Below are 13,252 nucleotides of genomic sequence, written 5' to 3' on the forward strand. Positions count from 1 at the left end.
ATTCAAAATGCTGAGAGAGAGCAAGGCATGAAGCACTTGATCACTTAAATGACAAACTCCGCTCTCCCATTAAACCCTTATGCTTCATCTGCCATTGATGGAATTTGCCTGATACCTGAAGAGAAACTTAATTAAAATATTCTTCCCTCCCTCCCCTGAGGATTTTGTATTAGACTAACAAAATACACCATCAAAAAAAAAAAAAAAGAGTAATTTTAAATAAAGCTCAAATGCAGACGTTTTTCACTGATACAGGTCAGTTGGTGATTGAGTGGGAATCAGCTTAAATTAGTGCATTAAGACACCAGTCTATAGTTACAGGAGAGAGTGCTACCGCTCTTCCAGGTCATTGAGTGGGTTTTGATAAAACTGGGTCAAAACCTACCTGCCTGTAGGCCCAAACAGAAGAGGAGAGAAAGGAATTGATACTCACACATTCACACGCTGCCTATACAATGCCAAAACCAAAGTCCTTCAAATGAGTTTTAATAGTTGCAACCCTGCTCTGCGCTCCTGCCTCGTACCTGCCGCCTGCTTAACATGCTCTGCAACTCTCCCAGCACCGCTTCCTGAGGACATCATTCTGCAACCCACATCACTGAACAGCTACCTTCACACAGCTGCTCTCAAGGGCTGGGTGGTTTGGGGTTATTTTGTTTGGGGGTGGGCGGGGGTTGTTTATTTCTTTGCTTCAGAAAAAGAAAAAAAAAGACTGCAACAAACCTAGAGGGATCAAAATAATACATCCTTTTATACTGAAATAGATGGGATTAAGAAATTGGAAAATACATCTTATTAGAAGCCACATAACAGTAAGTAAGGAAAGTCTCTTCTTTCATAGACCATAAAGAAGTAGAATAAAGTTTGAAGGACATTAGATAGGGCGGGGGGGAGCTCTTTTCATCTTTTTACCTTTCTCCTGAAATCTGCTAAGTGGGCAGCCCAAGGGAGTAAAGCCCCCTGTTTATCAAGAGAAAAGCTGTAACAGATGTCCTAACACAGAAGAACCCCTTCCAAGAGCTTATCTTCACAAGAGAGTGGAAGATAGCCAACTAATATGCCTCCTCAAGGTCAACTGCTCTGTCATTTCCTAATGCAGATGAATCGTGATCTTCATGCATTTTCGGTCTCTGATAAGTGCTACCACTACTCCAGGTCACGGCACTGGTCATTCTGGTTTGCAGACTACACCAGAAGGAACTGGAACCCATCCAAAAGCTCCTTTCTTATTGGAAACTAATCATTCACCCTGTAACACTCTGTCAGCTAGTAATATTAATACCACCCTCACTTCCTGAATTTTGGGAGCCGTCCAACCCTCACTGCAAATATGGATCACAAGCAGACTTAGACCAAGCCTGAACTGCATACATATTGATGATTTCCTATTTTGTGATTTATCTCCGTCTTAACACCAGTAAAATCCTCCAAAAGAGCTTTAGCAGCCTATACTGGATAAATAACTTCTTACAATACTTTTCCAAACCACATGTTTTTACCCATGACTATAAACACTCCACAAGCTCCAGTTCGGACAAGTTATGAAGCTCATGGCCTGACATTAGCCACTGAAGTTAAAGGGATGACACACGCTCTTGAGGTCAGTTTGCATATTTTCAAACTTAATGCACTATTCATCAACACAACCACTACAAAAGCCGTTGTCAGCAGCCACAAGCAGATGAAGATAATCTCTAAGTGCAGACACTTTTGCTTCCCCTGCACCACCCTAAAAATGTACGACCTGGGGAAACACAACACAACCTTCCCAAAAAAGCTCCAACTAAGCCAACTGGTTGCACATCAACTAACCCAACCAGCTCCACATCATGACTCAAAGCCTCAGTACCACCAGGGAAAATTTCAGACTAGCGGTGAAACAACAGACACCAGGAAAGGCTCTCAGCTCTCTCCTTCCTGCCCATGGACATGGGCATACCTGTGAGAGAAATGAGAAGACTCCCATGGATGGACTTCTGGGGTGAAGCTTAGAACAGAGTGAGGGGATTTGCATCAAGTCTTTCCTCCATATGAACCAGTATTGTTTGCAAACAAAAGTAGTCTCACAGCTAAGCAATTCAGTGTTCTTGAGAGTGACAACCGTAACTCAGGTTAGCAACTCGGGTTAGCACCACCACAACCCTCTCCGGTGGGCTGAGATAAATTACAGCTGGTCCATCTGCTCCAGCAGCTACAGTGTGATGGGGACTGGCAACTGGTTGCTCAAATTCTCAGGCACAGGAAGATAAACTATTCTTGCCTGTATTATGTGAAACGTACTGTTGCTTTTCTTCACAGAGATGGTATTCAATTCCAAGAGCCGCTCACCTTCTGTAGCTGCAAGAAGTTTATCAGACCTGCCAAGCTTTTGTCAGGTTGTATTTCATTCTTTACAGTGAGTTTCAAAGTTCTAGCCAGACATCACTCATCATACTTCTGCCAGTCAAAGTCTGGCTGCTTTTGAAACATCTCAGTGTGAAAAGACCCTCCATTTGGCAGCACTTAACTAACAGTATACGGTATTTTTGCTGTATGAAGGAGTGCAAATGCTCAGAAAGGACTGTGTTACACTACACTACAGCAAAACAATCAAAACAAAGCAAACTGCTTTACCTCTTAATTTTGGGTCTAGTTCTGCAGTCCTTTCAATGTAACAGCAAAACAAACTTAGAAAAGATAACTAGCATAATATTGCTAATGCTCAAGATTTCATCACAATCCTGATAGTATACAGCCATGGTGAGTCCTAGGCTCTCAGGATTATGGACAATCACTTCAGTACTCAGTAAAAAGAAAGTTGCTAGCCCCATTTTTCTGAATAAAAACCTGAAGACATGAACTTCAGAAGCCCCAAATCCCAATTAGGTAGAACCCTTAAACTTCACTCTCCGTCTTGCAAGCCAGTCTCATGATTTCTGCATGTGAGTTGGTGTTAACTAAAGAAATGTAGTTTTGAGGTGAACAAATTCTTTAGCAGTTTCAGATCAAATTAAGCAAATACTTTCTCCTTAGGCAAAAATGGTAATTTCCATTAAAATTTCATCTCATTTCAACTTTCATTTCAATTTAACTATTTTCTTTCAGAAGGAATTTATAAAAAGGTAACACAAAGGGCAAACAAAGCTTTTTGTACTGACTCTGGAACAATTTTTCTTCTGATGTGGTCAGTCACTGAGTGAGTCAGAAGTTATCTCTTACTCACATCACTCTACTGCTGAATATGGAATACTTAAGTCTAGCAATACACCATGATTTCTTTTTCTTTCTCAGTCTAGCAAAAGCAAAGGAGATAAATACACTCCAACTACCAGCAGCAGTTTCATAGCAGCATGTTGTCAGACTGTTATTCAGCGTTTTTTGCTCGTTGGCTTAAAAAAATAATCACAATGTGGGGCATTTTCAACAGACAAGACACATTTCATGATGGGATCGAAGCCTGAAGAGGACTACATGATTGAGAGAATTGCCAGTTTTTACAGGTGTTTCTTGCTAAGGATCTAAAGAATCTCACTTTGAAAGGTCAGGTGGTTCAAGGCCTTCTAAAAAAGTCACACTCATCCCAATGGTCTCAAGAGTATATCCCAAAATCATTAATTGCTTTTAAAGACTTACATCAGATAAGCTTCACCACTTATTTCACCTCAAATACTGTGTTCAGTTTTGGACCCCTCACTACAAGAAAGACATTGAGGTGCTGGAGCATGTTCAAAGGGCAATGAAGCTGGTGAAGGGTCTAGAGCACAAGTCTTGTGGGGAGTGTCTGAGGGAACTGGAGAAAAGGAGGCTCTCTACAACTACCTGAAACGAGGTTGTAGCGAGGTAGTTGTTGGTCTCTTCTCCCAAGTAACAAGTGATAGGACAGGAGGAAATGGCCTCAAGTGTGCCAGGGGAGGTTTAGATTGGATATTAGGAAAAAATTCTTCACCAAAAGGGTTGCCAAGCACTGGAACAGGCTGCCTAGGAAAGCGGTTAAGTCACCATCTCTGGAGGTGTTTAAAAGAGGTGTAGACGTGGTACTTAGGGACACAGTTTAGTGGTGGACTTGGCAGTGTTAGGTTTTTGGTTGGACTTGACTTTAAAGGTCTTTTCCATCCTAAATGATTCTAAGATTCTATTCCATGTAGCACCACACAGAATAGCAGTTAGGAACCAAAGAGGTGCCTTAGGGTCTACTAAAAAAGAGAGAGAAAGGCCAAAAGTCTGTGTTGCCACTCTAGAAAGTGTTGCATTGGAAGAGATGATCTAAGAAGACACAGTGTGCGTACACACAGCTTTATGCATCTATGCAAGATTCAATAGACTCCACTCAATTGAGGTCTTTATTTTGTTATAGTATTATATCTGTATGCCTTACAGTGGTGCACTGAACACTGGAAACATCAATGCACACAGTAAAACCTATGCCAAGGAACCACACTGACTTATGCTCACTGAGGATTTGGCCCACAGACAGAAAACCAAAGTTAAAAAACAGATTCAAAAAATACCTCTTTTTGACTGCCAAAACAAGTTCTTGTTTTTCTTGAAACAAAAAAATTTCAGCTCTGGACCTAGATTTGCATTGTGCCACAAACTACAACATCCCTTGCTTTCTTGCTGAAAGGTTTTCAGAATTATTTAGCTTACTGACAACATTGTTACTTTTTAGAGTTGAATCAGTGTCTTCCTAACTTTTACTTAAGTGTCTTCACTGCCAGGCGTCTTTCACTTTAATGATTACTGCTTTTGGTTTTTTGCCAACCACAGAAATTATCAAAATATTTTACTAAATCAAGACATAAAGAAAAAAATACTTCATATTTTGCCAAATAACAGCATGGATTGGAAAAATCATTTTCTATTCTTTAAACCACTCCTCATACTGTGCTCTGTATTTTTTAAGTAGTGAAGGCTCTGCCAGTTCCTTTCACACTGAGTTTGCAGAACACCTGCCAGAGTGAGGTCTTTGCCAATAAACAGGGTTCTTAAGTGCTGTGACAATTAAAAAAATAATGTAATCATCAATACAAATAATTAATACTATTATTATTACTAACATCCATGCTTTTTAGTCTGAGCTCTCATCTTCTAGAGCAGCTGCCTCTAGAAAAGCAAGAGCAAAGAGCGCGAGTGCCAGCAGATGGCACTCCAGAACATAAAGCATTAAGCACCAGGGCTTGCAGGACCAAGAAAGCCAGTTCTGCTTGGCTGTCCCACTAGCCTGCTTCAGCTCCCTTCAGCAGGTTTGGTTTGGTTTAGCATGACAGCCTCCACTTTCCCACTCCCAAACAACAGGGGCAAATGCTGCCACTCTGAGCTTTTAGAACCGTAAGATTATCCTGGTGCTGGATGGGATGCATCAGCAAGGTGAGATGCACCTTGCACAGTCATTTCTAAAAGAGAGTAGGGTACCAGCACACCCAAAGCACTGAGCTCATTACTTGCTGCCTGACTGGGGGGAGAGTTCCCACAGGGCAGGTAGAGTTGCTTTCCCACATTGTGCATGGAGAGGTGGCAGTGTCTTATTGCCTCCCACCACTCTCCTACACTCCTCCAAATAAGCAGCAAGCTGGGATATAGCTGAAATAATGCTGACTTTTATTGCTTTAAGACAGCACCTCCAACAAAAAATACACTCTAATGATTAGGAAAACAGTTTCCCTTCTGTTTGTTTTTAGCTATGCCCTACACATACATAACAGCTACACTGTTCACCTGCATGGTTAGGAAGCATCACTACAGATGGTTCCTTTAGGCGTGATGAAGACTTCCACCCTCCTCCGAGCCTTCTGCCTTTGCCCCAACACTCGTGCTCCTCCTGCAGCAGTCAGTCAAACCATCACTTCTTCCAGTCAAACACTGACTGTCAGGAAAGCTGCTGCCTAGTAGTCCTGTCAGCCAGAAGAAATAAATCCACCTTAAAGAGCTGTGGCTCACCTGGTCTTTGCAACTCTCATCCAACTCTGAGAGCAATTGCTTGTTTTGCTCTTGCTGGAAACCCTCCCAATCCTTCAGTCTTCAAAATGAGGCTCTTTAAAACACTCTGCAACTTGGGGTGATAGGAGGAGGTACCCTTAAACCGAGGAAGACTATGCTATTCTCTTAGAAAATGGAATTTTTAAGAAAAACTGTGAAATCCAGTTGTTTTTGTCCAACTCTAGGCATCAAGTACAGAAGTCAATGTTTAGAAAGGATGAACTGGCTCAGCTGACAAAGACGCAATTCCAACATCATTCTCCCATGTAAAAGTTTAGAGTTTAAAACACCGGAGGTCATACAACTGGGTGGAAAAAAAGCCTGCATTTTTATCAGAAGTCTTTATGAATTACCTAGAGGCTATACAAATATGGAAAATAACCAGCCTTCTTGAAAAAAGCGTAAGTATTTACCACTTAAACTCTCTCTCCTTAAAGGCAAACCTGTACCATGGGATCCATGTGCTCATGTGGAAATAGTAGAAAAGATCTGTCAGAAAGTAATTTCCTTTCCTCTCCTGTATTTGTCAGTGGATCACTGGCATTTCCCCCGTAATTGGCCCCATATATAAATAGGCACAAAACTGAAAAAGCTTACAGTCATATCTGCAGATATGGGCAACACACTAACCAAATAAAACCAGGTAAAGTAATGTGCCCTTCTTTGCAGAAGGAGGTCCACAATCAATGCCACATAATATCCATTGTGTATTAGGAAATTCATTTTTATCTAGAATTCCAAACTCATTTCCTCACAAGCATAAACACATACCTTTTTTCTTGATGGTTCACTAACATTACCCACTGAAAGAGACATGACTCAGCTCAAGTTTTATGTACTATGCGCTGCACAAAAGTTTGCTCAATACATGTTTTTAGAGCAAGTCTCTTCTAATACACAAAGATGGGCTGATGGCATGGAAAGAAGAATGGGGCAACTGTTCTTGCTTACTCTGCCTTCCTAGCTGCTATCCCAATGTGGATTTGGTTCATAAAATATTCACCTGTGGAAAAGCAAGTCATGAAGCATAACTGTAACCCACACCAATCTTAACACTGAGCAGCAATGAAGCGTGTAACTGTCTGGTGATTATCATGAGACATCAGAAATAATTCCAAGTTAGCAAGTTGTGCAGTTGTTGCTGTAAGAACTTATTTGGAGCTTTTGTTTCCATGGATCTCCCTGAACAGATGCGTGGATGCTCTCCTTGATATTCTACCCACCTGATCAGGAAGCAGAACTAAGGGGTGCCCAGGCGTCGGTATTCTCCTCGCTATTAGGTACAAAAAACTGCCTTCTCTAATGAGCAACCTCTCTTGATAGAGGAGACTGCAATTAGTGTGGACTCTCGGGAGCTTTAATGTTCCCAAGCAGCAAAATGTAGACAAGTGCATTGTAAGCGGGTTCAGAAAGGCACATAAAATTCTCTGACACTGACTAGTCTATAGATATGAAAAGGGCCAATCCCTTTGTAAGTTCTGAATTTAAATTTAGAAGAAAATACCATATATTTAATGGAGGAGGGGGACCAAATAGGGAAGGAACATTAGAACGAAAGCTTCTTGCTTTTAAAGATAATCATTCTATCCACCTATATTCTTTTTTTAGCTTGGTTTTCGCAAATGAGCTCAGATTTTGCAAGTAGGCTTTCAGGCTCCTCAAAATAAGAGTGCAGGTGCAAACCACAGGTGCTTTAATGTGAACAGTACAACCATAAGAATACAGGCATAAGACCTTTTTTAAGAAAAAAAAATCATTTAATATTTTCATTCCCTTATGTCTGATTGCATAACCCCTCTAAAGAAAGCAGTAAAGGTCACTGAAATGCGCAAGCCTTTGCTGATGGAAAAATGCTATTGTATATTGTTTAAAATTATACAAAAGAATTGAGCACAAGTGCTAGAAAAATGAGACCTTTAAAGGAGTGAACTGAAAAATTCCAATGAGCATGATATCCTGATTTAAAATTGCATGTGTACAGGTTACAGCCACTTCTGTGTCTCTCTTCATATGGAAAAAAAAAAAACCCACCGTTTTATAATCTTATTAAAGGACAAAGTTGTAGATTCTTATCACTTCATTAAATTGCCAATGCATGATCTTTTTTTGTTCTTGTTTCATAACCACCCATTAACATAAAAAGATAAGAGTTTCTCCAATGAACCACATAGTGGAGTTTCAGCCAGCAGAGGAAGGAGTAGCACAGGAATGTTACCCTATATCACTGCAAAAAATTAGTCAGGTTCCTCAAAATATGAAGCTCCTCCATGGGCTACAGCAGTAAAGTTCCTGTAGGCATGGAGTCATGTTTCCATTGCCCTTCACCAAACAACACAACTTATTTTTGGGTCACGCTGACTCCAAACAATTGGAGATAAGGAAGAAAGCAAACATGTCACAGAATTGCAACCTGTCTTTAAATAATTCCTCATTACCAAGGTGTGACCATAGGCAGCCCTCTAGCTCATGCCTTCTTGTGTCAGGGATGTGGCTGCATTGGAAGAGAGACCTGGACTGTAAATCAGGACTCCATGAGGGAAGTCAGTGTGAAGTTTTTTTCCCCAAACTATTTTTAACATGGGCATAATATCCTCTTAAAATGCACATTTCCTTACCAAAATCCTTTTCACCAGCTTACCTTGCCCTTTTGCAAGGAAGTTCAGGAATGCCAGTATGATAGCATGAATTCATTTATTTTATGTATGAAAATAATTACAAATTTATATATGAGTTTAAAAAACAATAATGACAAGGACTTTGTAGAAGGATAAACAATTTCTTTAAAGCCTCATTTCTTTAAAGCTGTGAAAAGCAGCCTGGGTCCAGTCCTGCCAGCATTTCTTTGTGCCAGTGATCCCTCCATACAAAGCGAACAGTTCCACTGAGCTGGGCAAAGCGTCCTTCACAAGAACTGTGCTGAAGAGCAAATCGGGCCAAACTTGCCCAGAAATCCTTCCAGCAGAGAACACGTCATCCCACAAGCAGTCCTGCTTCCCCCAAATGTCAATGTATGTGACATGCTCTGTTTGAGAGGAAAGCCTCACTCTTCCCAACCTTTACATAAAGAAGAGCGAAGCCAAATCTCAAAACATTCAGCAAATGCTTTCAAAAAAGGCAACCACTGGATTTTTAAGACCACCTCAAAGTCCTGACATGTCCTAGATTTCCCTATCTGTTTTAAAATTCCCTTTCAACTGCTATTACTTGTGTTTTCTGTGGAAGTCGCACAAGGAGGGAGAGTGGCAGTTTGCAGGAGGTGGTAAAAAAAGGCAGAAGACACCATGAAATTGAGAGAATAAAAAGAACAAGTTTTTGTATACTTGAAAACTTTCAGGAGGGTCAGACTTTTTTTCTGAAGGGGGGTTGTTAATTAGCCAACCATAACAGTAGCAACAGTGTCCTTGTAAAAACAGCTCACTGTTTATTAAAAGTAAATTTGGGAGCAATACAACTTCACCAAATTCTCACCAATTTGCTATTACTGACCAGCTTCTGTCTTCCAGACATGCTTAAACTTCATACACTGACACATTTCCTACTACACAAACTATATATCAGTCTCTTCAATCAACACAACTCCAGTATTTCTGTTGATTTCTATTTTAAGAAAGGAATCTACTTCAGAAAGTAAATCTGAAGTCTTAAGAGTACTTTATTCCTGTTCCCAGTCTAGCTCCATTCCGTGCTTCAAAAATACTTATGCCAGACCAGCAAGAGAAGTCTCCTCAGGCAAATCAAATCATCATCTCCTACTTGCTGTACTTGGAACTTACAGCAAATTCCAGTAGCCTAGTATCACACTTATTACTGCAGGGCAAGGCCCTAAAAAAATGGTATTTTTCACTTGCAAATTAAGCAAAGATGCTGATTTGAAATAAAATTAGGGAAAAGTGAGTTGTGATGGAAATTTGGGGTTTCAAATGAACACCTCATGAATGAAGTGAAATGAAGTTATGTTACCTGTACTAAGGTAACTAAGTGTTGCCTTTCTACTAAATACTGGAAATTTGGCAAACCATTTTCAGAACTGAAATGCTGCTTATACCAGCTCAAGGTACTTGCAGATGGGATGACCCATGTTCCCATTCTCCAACACGGATTGTGTTTCCCAGCTAGATTACATCTCCCATAACCACAATAGCAACTCAACATGAAAAGAGGAGATGGAAGCCAGCCATAAAGCCAAGCCCCGGGGAAAGAATGGGAAAACAAAGTATGCTAATTACAGTTCCCATGGGAGATGGCGCTAGCATTCCTAAACCTAACCTTTCAATCCTGTTGTTCAGTGAAAGGAGGTTTGGGGTTTTTTTCCTCTCCATAAAACAAACCAATGAACTTCAACAAAATTAGGATGCAGAAAAAACTTCCAGAAGACAATGCAGGACAAATCTTCAAACCTGCTGTAAAACCAACTGAAGAGACAAACAGCTTCACCCTTTTACTGCTCAGAAGCTAAGGAGGAGAGATTTTTCTGCTCCAGGAACATTCCTGAGGCTTCGTAGCAATATATCCCTGACTCCATCATTCACCACACAATTCTTCCCATTTTTAGTTTAAAAGAAAACCACTACACAGGACTGGATCGTTAAACCCTTATTCATCAAAACCCCTCAAGGCTTTACTAGGTTGAACCAGTGTGACAGAAAGACCTTGATCTACAGTCTTCACAGTGATGCCCCAGCACTTGACAGTGAAGTGAAACTGAATTAGAGGAGCTCATGGTTTCTGGATGCTGCAAGCGCCCCATTTCCTCACACTGCTAACATCTGCTTCTAGAATACAAATGGGTCTGGGCTTAGCAATGGAACAAGACAGACAAAACACAGTACCCACTTAAACATGAGGGGAAGCAATCCCTTTCGTAAACTCTAGATCCCCGTGCAAGTTACTGCAATGAAAAAAAAAGATGCAGAGAATTAGGTACAAACAATCTAGCCTGATGAAAAAAAAAACCACAATTTCAACACAACTCAATAATCTGGAATATCAGTAGTACTGATTACTGGCTCTTTTCAATGGCCCCTTGTTCTTCTCCTTAATCTGGAAAAAAAAGCTATTCTGAGCTGCAATACAACTGAAGGAGCAGTGAATGCATCGAGCATGGGTCTATCACAGGGCTGGCTCACCTACATAAGGGGCTGGCTTATGAACTGCAGCAATCTCTCCAAGAGGTGGCTAGTACTTACTTTCCTCAAGGCAGAACCTCAGGAAGAAGAAAACATCTGAATTAACACTTCTGTAGATAGTCCCCAACAGAGTCTCAACCGTGGATGCCTCAAAGGAATCTGGGGAAGGTAACCAAGAAAAGTCTGTTGACTGCGAGCTTAAGTTCTGAGCAAAGATTACACCACCATCAGTAAAAAAACTAGGGGGTACTACTTAAGAAAAAGTTTAAAGACACGTAGTTGCAATACTGGTTCTGTGATCTGCAATTCAGAAAGCATCTCTATTAAGAGTTAGGTACTGGGGACAAGTGCCTGAAGTATTAATACGGCCATTATTGGACGTCTCAGCATTACCCGCATCAGGAAGATCTAAACTGGCCTAAATTTAGCTTCAGACAAGCCTTCTGTCCAAAGTAAGCTGCATGCAAGAGGGTCAGGACTTCTCCAAGCCACAGGCCAGTGGCAGACTCAGTGAACCCACACAAGAACCTGGGTATGTTCATGGCAGAAGGAAATTTTCATTCACTAAGGGTAAATGTGACAAAATGATAATATTCTTTTCCCTTCTCCCAGATGAAAGTTTTAAGTACTAGCAATTTCAGTAGCTCAGCAGAGCTCCACCAATCCCTCCTGCTGACCACATAACACTTTGAAGTGCATAATTCAATATTCAGGTCAGAAAGGAAAAGTGAGTATGAGGGTAAGGCAGAGACCTGGGTTCCTGTCCCTGCTCCAATGAATGTTTAATTATTTTATATTAAAAATTCATTTGGAGAAGGGCTAGAATCCAGGCAGTCTAATGGGTTTACCTATGAAGAGAAAAAGATCCACGATCAAATGCTACCAGACAAATGTGGGAGCTCAATCTTAGCTTCCTTTGGGCTATCAGACCTAACTCAGAGAGAGCAACTGCTAGCTCCTCCATTGCTTACATCTCAGCAGAAGGTGCCTAACTCCAGAAAGGAATAAAACGGAGCAGTTCAGCATGTTTTCCTGGAACAGAAAGAGGGCTGCCAGCTTAAAAGACATCCTCTTGATTTCCCCTTGCTCTAGCCAGCTCATGTGTCTCCTTATTTGAGATACAGGCTTTTGCAAATCCCACTCTTGGGCCAACTTTTCTCCCAGTATTGCAAAAGAAGCCTCGTTGTCTGCATCCCACAGAATACAGTGGCTGGAAGTTTGATACCGCAGTACGTAAGGATCTACTTTGTGGATCTACTCTGTTGAAAATGTTCTTGAGTTGCCTTGGTGTTTTGAAAACTTTGAGCTGTGTGACTGACATTGCAAATGACAGCCAACCCAACTGAGCTAAATGCTGAACATCAAGTGCTGCACACTCCTGTCCGCTGTTCCCCTCAAGTGAAAGAAGTCGAGAAAGTGCAGGGGTTCAAATACTCAAGTCACATATGAAGATTCACTCAGTATAAAGAAAAAATGGAGCTATTCAGAGACATTTCACAATCATAAGAAAAAAGTCCACAAGTAAACTACCCATAGCAAACAGCTCACATGCAGGTAGTTTTTGATTTAATACTTCTCAAAAACAGGGCAACCTAGCAGATTTTCTTGCCTGTGAAGGTAAGCCCACTGAATAATCACGTTGCCATACAAAGGTTAAAAAGGGTGCGTGGAAGGAGGCATTCTCTCTGCAGAAATCAGGAGCTGTATCTCCTGTGCAAACAGGAAGCCTCCACCCAGGCTGCCCCTCCGGCCGGCTGTCGAAGCAGGAGCCAGGATGGGGACTCGCTGGGCTGTCTGTCCAGCCAGGCACCACCAAGGCGGCTGGCATTGCATCAGCCAGTGGGCAGGATGCTGGAAAGCTCTGGTAAAAAACCTGCCTAAGGATGGCCACCTTCCATCAGACAGACACTGGGGTATGGCTTTTAAAATTAAAGCATGTGCAACCATGCCTCCATCTCAGCCACAAACACATGTCTGTCCACAGCAGACGTAACAAAAATTCATTTTCAAAACAAGCTGCTCAATTTTTTTTTTTGTTATTTTTTATGATTCCTTGTACAGCAACTGGCACCAGCATTGCCTTCAGCAAAAGCCACATGTAAAGGACAACATAGCAGTCAGCTGTCACTGTGTGACATGAGGGTAGACAGGATGGGCATTTTCTTTACTTT

At 41.2% G+C, this 13,252-nt stretch overlaps 1 protein-coding gene across 5 annotated transcripts in view; it reads right to left on the reverse strand.

Annotated features, from left to right (window-relative positions):
* RNF152 (ring finger protein 152) overlaps positions 1-13,252 on the reverse strand; it is a 48,471-nt gene that overhangs the window by 12,113 nt on the left and 23,106 nt on the right. For 2 of the 5 annotated variants that reach the window (XM_074826652.1, XM_074826661.1), the window contains one exon: positions 11,142-11,240. The exons of the other annotated variants lie outside the window; for them this stretch is intronic. The gene's annotated coding sequence lies outside the window, so the exon portion shown is untranslated. The remainder of the gene's footprint in view (positions 1-11,141; positions 11,241-13,252) is intronic. 5 annotated transcript variants of the gene reach the window in all.

Source organism: Strix aluco, chromosome 1 (assembly GCF_031877795.1).
Source record: "Strix aluco isolate bStrAlu1 chromosome 1, bStrAlu1.hap1, whole genome shotgun sequence".
In the NCBI taxonomy this organism is placed as follows: Eukaryota; Metazoa; Chordata; class Aves; order Strigiformes; family Strigidae; genus Strix; species Strix aluco.